This window comes from Salvia miltiorrhiza, unplaced genomic scaffold (genome assembly GCF_028751815.1).
Source record: "Salvia miltiorrhiza cultivar Shanhuang (shh) unplaced genomic scaffold, IMPLAD_Smil_shh Hic_asm_8, whole genome shotgun sequence".
Classification (NCBI taxonomy): Eukaryota; Viridiplantae; Streptophyta; class Magnoliopsida; order Lamiales; family Lamiaceae; genus Salvia; species Salvia miltiorrhiza.
In genome coordinates, this window is record NW_026651397.1 from 162,685 (window position 1) to 169,458 (window position 6,774).

A 6,774-nucleotide genomic window follows, 5' to 3' on the forward strand; every position below is an offset into this window, starting at 1 on the left:
ATCATCACATCAGCTCAACCTGCACATTTAGAAAACATATGCAGGGCTGAGTACAAAAGTACTCAGTGGGCACGTATGCCTAAGTATAAAAATACATGCTTCAAAACTGTAAATTGTCATGCCATCATAAACAGTACAGCAAGGGAGTTTTAGCTAAAAGGCCCAAGCTTACTAAATTCATTTGTGATTCTTAAAGTTCGACTGATCAGTCTAAGTTCTCTTGTAATCTATCATATCTGGAACTGTGTGCCGGAGAGGTGGCCACCTCTCACGGTCACTTGACCGGCCAACCCGCTAGATGACTCACGGTCACTGGTGTACACTAGCCAAGGCAGGATAGCTATCAACTGCTCAAGACCCGAATTCGATTACATAACTGGCAAAGCCACATCAGATAGATATCATACTAAAATTGAAACATTTTATGGCAAGACAATACTTGAAATAACTTTAACTCAAAGATTTTGTCATGAAATAACTTGGTTGAATGTAACATTTAAACTCATTTGATATATATGAAACTGAAATTAACAGTTAGATCATCTCATGCATTCATTCGTATAAGAGGCCTACGATACGTAGGGGATCTCTATATACGTATAGTAAAAGTAATGCCCACCTCGTTGTGTCTCTGTATCAATGAGTAACGTCACTCTCTCCCTCAAGTCGTTACTTCCCAAAAGGACCTTCATCGTTATGAAGAATTGGTGAGAAGTTATAAAAGAAACCTCGATTAATAATCTAATCTCTTTTATGAAACATTAGTATCTCTAATGTTCATCTCTCTTGATTGTTAATCAATATAACAATTATTATCTCTCGTCATTACTCATTAATTATAACATCCTTATGTTATAATTAATAGCACTTCAATTAAAAGAAATATTTAACACATCGAAAAGTCCACTTTCTTAGCAGATCTATTCGCTCTCATCTCGTCTAATTAACCAATTAGAAAGTTAAACTTTCCATTAGGCATGTATTTGAGTCACGGGTCAACAAGAATTGACTATGCTCAAATCCTAATTTCACTAAAAATTTCGGCATGACCCATTCATATAAAATGTCAGCCACGAGATTTCATCGCGTGAATCTCACTACGTGAACTCGTCTCTCGACTCAAAACTTAACATCTTGACATCTTTTCAACGCAAACCAAACAATTCAAAATTATCAAAACTCTTTATCAGTAAACTATCATTTATACTCGACACCAATTGTTCGAGTGTCAGATACCAACATTTATGTGCGTTAATCATAACTCTCACAACTCACATCATTTAGTCATATCGTATCATCCATCAAAACAAATATAATCAAGTTGTTTTCTAGAAAGTTTTGCTGTTTTTGTGTCATCTTTAAAAATTCATAACAACCAACTCAATCATCATAAACTCTCATACCAATTGATCTCAAAAACTCCATGAAGTGTAGTTCACTCTAAAAATGGTAGTTAACCAAAAAGGTTAAAGGTGTTTGGAGATATTGCTCTTTTAGTGCAGGCTGTCAAAGATTGACAGTTTCTGCCAATTTTGTTTAGGCCATTAGAAACCAAGGCAAACCTTAATAAAATTTCATCAAATTTAATCAGCCAAAACTAAAGGTATCCTTTAAGATTTGGTTAAAATTTTACAAGAGAAAACGTTCATATGATCTGCCAAATAAACAATGAAACTCATACACTTTTACAGTTGGAAAAATATGACAGCAGAACAGGGCATTTTTGAAATAATAAACTGCTCTGTTTCAGAGGTCATAAAAATCGAAATCTTATGTTTTTAGAAAGATATTGAAGTCTAATTTCGTTTAAAAAAAACGGTGATGCAAAATCCTTCATGGATTAATAGATATAAACGTTTTTGTGAAGTCTACCAATAGTTGACAGATTCTGTCAAGGATTTTTCAAAATATCTTTAAAATAGCAAACATCATCCAAAAGACATGAAATTTTGCAGCAACGAAATACAAATATCATAGATAAACATACTAAAATTTCAGAGCCATCAAGCAATGAAAACTCATCGAAACATAAGCTTGAAACTGCTGTAAAATTTTGACAGAATTCCAGTTTTAATTTCGTTCAACAATTATCATCCATAAATTGTAAATCAATTAGCATGCTCATGTGATATCGTAGAACACATATACGCAATAATATTCATTATGCAACGTCCCAAACTTCACGAATTTACATAATCATACTCTAAAAACTTATACAATTTTCATGCTTGGAAAAAATACGAATTTAATATATATCGATTCTAGCATACCCCTAAGCACAAATATCAAGTCAAAACGATCAAACAAAAATCGAAAGACAAGCTAATATGTGAAAAACGGGGCTGCCCTCATGGGTTTCATAGCTACGGTTCGTTCCGTTCTTACTCCCTTCATTAAACATGCTCAACATCTACCCAAGAACAACATACTAAAATTTCACGACGATCCGACGTCGTTTCAAAATAAAGTCGAGAATCGACGTTTTTCGACGTCGACGAAAATCGAAAAGAAAACCATCAAAACGTAGGTAGAGATCTTACCTACTTAGATACGTGATCGAAAAGATGATCGGTGCTCGTCTCGGTGCTCAAATCGGAGGTCAAAAGCTTGAGCTCAAACTAAAATGAAAATGGCATGAACTAGTGTGTGTTTTAGGTGTTGTATGTGTGAGATTAAAGTGTGAGTGGAGTGTTTGGCTGATATAGCCGTATAATATGTGTGAGTGAGTGGGGTTGGGTGGTTGGTGGAGTGGTTAGGGTAGGGTAGGTTAGATAGTATATTATCCCACTTAGTCGTTAAATATCTCGTTTCGTCTCGTTTTAACGACTAACTACCCATATTCTTCGTTACTCGTCCTCTTAACTCCTACTCACTTTCATTACACTCGTAATTCTATATAAATATAGAAAACGCAAGCTCGTTCTCGAAATTCTGATAAACAAGCTCGGTTCGTTTATCGAGAAATCCCGGTTTACTATTCACTCGTCGTCCAAAAATAAAAACTTTCATTATTGGACTCGTATCGAAAAACTAAGAATATTTCTCGACGACGTGCACGTAAAATTTTGAAAGTCGACAAAAAGACGAAATAGCAGTATTTTACTATTCATCGTCAAAAAGTCAAAATTTTCAAAAACGCCTTAACGGACTCAGATCTCACTTCCGAGTTCACCGTTCTCATTCAAATAATTATCTCGAATTATTCGAATACTCAAACTCAATTTCGGATATAAAATCTCACATCATCCAAACATAATCAAAAGAACATCTCAACATCTTTAAAAAAAAAACTTCATATAACTCCTCATCTCTTTACAAAGTAATCAAACAAGGGATCTATACCCTAATTACTCAAACTTAAGCAATTAAACACGTCATCAAAAGCACGGGTGTCACACCCCAATTCTTGAATGAATAAATATAATCGAGGTATAAATAATTCATAGAAATAAACAAGGAACAACCTTGTAAAAACCCGAAATAGGATAGAAGGTCGGGCTATGCCCCTTTGGATCACAAGTTTTGTTTCATGCTTCTGACAACTGACATTCATTGGCATAAATTAAGTAGTGAAGAGTCTAAGCTCGGTCAGATATATCATTTGAAATTTAACATGAAGATCTTAAGTTGGGAAAACAAAAGACTGATATGAGTAATTGCTATAGCGGAAGTCTAACATAGGAATTTATCTCTAGCCTCAGCTCCGTCCCGTCAGCACCGGCCAGCCAACCTGAAAACATTTGAAAGTATTTTTGGGCTAAGTACTAATGTACTTAGTGGGCATGCATTTTCATAAACATTTCATTATTTTCTTAAAGACAGTTTATCCAATCATACTTGACATGACTTAGAAGGTTTTAAATTGAAAGAAGTACTTCTAAGCATGTTAAAACATTTTCTTTCATTTGTGCGCACATGTCACACTCCCTTTCTGTTACTCGCTGTGATCCCGGACCTTTTAGCCACCGACGGATCTCTGTCTCCTGCTTACTTGAACTGAGGGCGTAACCCAGACAAGTTTACTTTGACCTCGGGACGCTACCCAGGCAGGCCTGATATTTCTCATGCTCCGGAACACATCCAGCCGAGCACCCTTATAACGCCTCTGGTTAGATCCCGATGGAGATCAACCCACCGAGTCAACTAACAAGTGTACACAATTCTCAAACAACGTATTAGGTCATAAGAGAACCTCAATTGATTAACTGCGCGAGCCTTAAACAGAGCAGAGTGCACATAAACATTTTATTGGATAAACAGTTTTCATTACATTAAATAAACAATTTGCATTTCATTGAAAACATTTAGAGCTTAATAACTCAATCATACTTTGTACATTTGGAAAGTAAGCCCACCTGGATAGGCAAAGCCTGAAGATCATACACATAAAAACCTGTCTTGGGAAAGCAGCGCTAATCCCCCTGGTCACAAAGCCTACAAGAAATTCTATTCTTAATAGGTCTCGTGAAGCTAATCTTAAGTCATGGTGTAGTGCTTATTATTCTATGATTCACTTAGCCGGGTTTTTAATGAATAAATAATTAAAAACATTTCTCTTGAGTTAAGAACACCACCAATATTCTTACTCGACTTTCTTTAATAATTGGAATTATAATTAAAACCAATTAAATCATAAATTCTCTTATTGCAAAATATAATACAATTTCATGTCTTGCTTAACATATAATAAGTAATTTACTTAAAATATGCACATAATAATAATTTAATATTATTATGAAAACTAGTCTTTGAAAATAATTAATTAAACTAATTAATAGTTCAATTAATTAAAATAGAGCAGTCCAATTAATTAATTAATCAAGACAGCCCAAAGTTTTAAAATAAAACTGACCCAATTAGGATTTAAAATAAGGCCCAGTTGAATTAAACTAATCAGCCCAACTGATAAATAAATAAAGGCCCAACTGTTTAATAAAATAAAAACCGGCCCAACCACTCCATTAAAAACGGCCCAAGTCAATTTAATTTAAAAATCGGCCCATCAGGCCCAACCTCAAGCCCTACCTAGCCCAACACTCCCAAGCCCAAAACTCCCTCCCTTCTTCTCCACCTAACACACGCACACACTCACTAATCTCTCTCATCGGCGCCGCTCATCCCATCTCACTCTCTCTTTCTCTCTTTTCACGCCACCCTCTCTTTCGCTCACTGCACTACGGCCGCGGCGCCGTCTTCTCCCCCGGCGAGGACAAAACTGGTCACCCATCTCCTTCCATTTCCTTTTTTTTTTCAAATCACACAACACACACATCACAGCCACGCAGCAACGCGGCTGCACTCTCAACTCCGACGACATCGCCGCCGGGTCGCCCTCTCGCCCTTCAACCACTCCCCAGTCTCCCTCTCCTCCAGATAACACTCACATATAACACAAGAACTCACCCCTCCCTCGCCTCTCTCTGTCCTCCGGCGGCCGCAGAAGCCACGGCCGCTGCCCTCACATTCGATCTCCGGCGACGACAGCTGTCAAGCCGCCGCCTCCATGCCCTAGCTACTGCCTCCCTCTTCCCTTTGACTTCCGACAGCCACCGCAAGAGCCATGGCCACCGCCGCTCCAGACCCTAACCACCAGTCCCAGCCCCCACGGTTTCCCTTGGTTTTGAGATAGAACTCCCCTTGCCTTCAGCTTTAATTGATAGCAACAGGCCGCACGCCCTCATCTCTCATGCTTCATCCTCGGCCGGACAACAGCGGCGGAGCCGCCGCCAAGCCCTAGCCTCCCTCCGCTGAACCCACAGCCGCCCATCTCTCTCACAGTTCTCAGGTAACGACGATTGTCGCCCCCGACTCCCTGCAACAGACCGTGGAACAGCAACAAGCCACAACCGCCGCCTGTCGCCGCTCACCACCACCTCAGCCCCGATTTAAAAGCAAAACAAGCTCAAGACTCAAAAACTCATGCTTCATTCTATTCATTTTCTTGTTTTAAAAACATAAATATAAGTATATTGTTCTTCTATATAAAACATCATTTTGTTTTTAGCGAAATACACATATGTATATAAATCTTGATGGAATGATGCAACGAATGTGAGTTGGTGTATCTCTGCTTGGGGAAAGTTTAAATCTTTCTATTATGAAGCATAAAATGGATGTGCCTTAAACACGCAGCAAAACAATTAATGGAGTTTTTAAAAGATGAAACCTTGTGATGGTTCTTTGAGCTGGGGGCCTGGGATGATCTGCAAAGCATTTCCAAAGCATTTCTTGAATTGATTGTTGTGGGTTGGAAGATGGAAGCATCAACCCAGCTATGTAAGTTGCGAAAAGGTGGGTGTAGTGGGTATGGGAGTAGGTGGGTGTAGTGGGTATGGGAGTAGGTAGATATTGAATTAAATAAAATAAAATAAAAAGTCTTCCGGGTTGTACTATGAAAACTGTAATAATCTTCAGGGTTTACTAATTAAAAGCTCGTGAAAATGCTTGAATGCTAAATTAAATAAATATGCAATGCATATAAATTCAATAACTAAATTTACAAATGTTTTTGTAAATCATTTTTGTTGGAATTAAAAATAAATTCGTCTTTTCATTCCGGCGTGAATCATCTTAAATCTAAGTTTAAAATAAATTCTAAATTTAGCTCGGGAAACGGGGTATTACAACGGGTATTACAGTATCAGCTCGAGCTGAGCTTCACACTAGCGATGGAGATGCTCTTAGTATAGAACCGCGCGGGTCTATTGCTATATAAAAGATCTACGATTATATCTTGACGAGTGAGATTGTAATACCCATAATTTTTATGTAGTA

General features: G+C 37.7%; 1 long non-coding RNA gene across 1 annotated transcript; it reads right to left on the reverse strand.

The window, feature by feature from the left end:
* Nucleotides 1-3,570: 3,570 nt before the first annotated feature.
* On the reverse strand, nucleotides 3,571-6,232 carry LOC131002249 (uncharacterized). Its single transcript, XR_009094224.1, has 2 exons — nucleotides 4,356-6,232; nucleotides 3,571-3,730 (listed from the first exon to the last, which is right to left on the reverse strand). It is a non-coding gene; the product is annotated as an uncharacterized LOC131002249 (long non-coding RNA).
* Nucleotides 6,233-6,774: the final 542 nt, after the last annotated feature.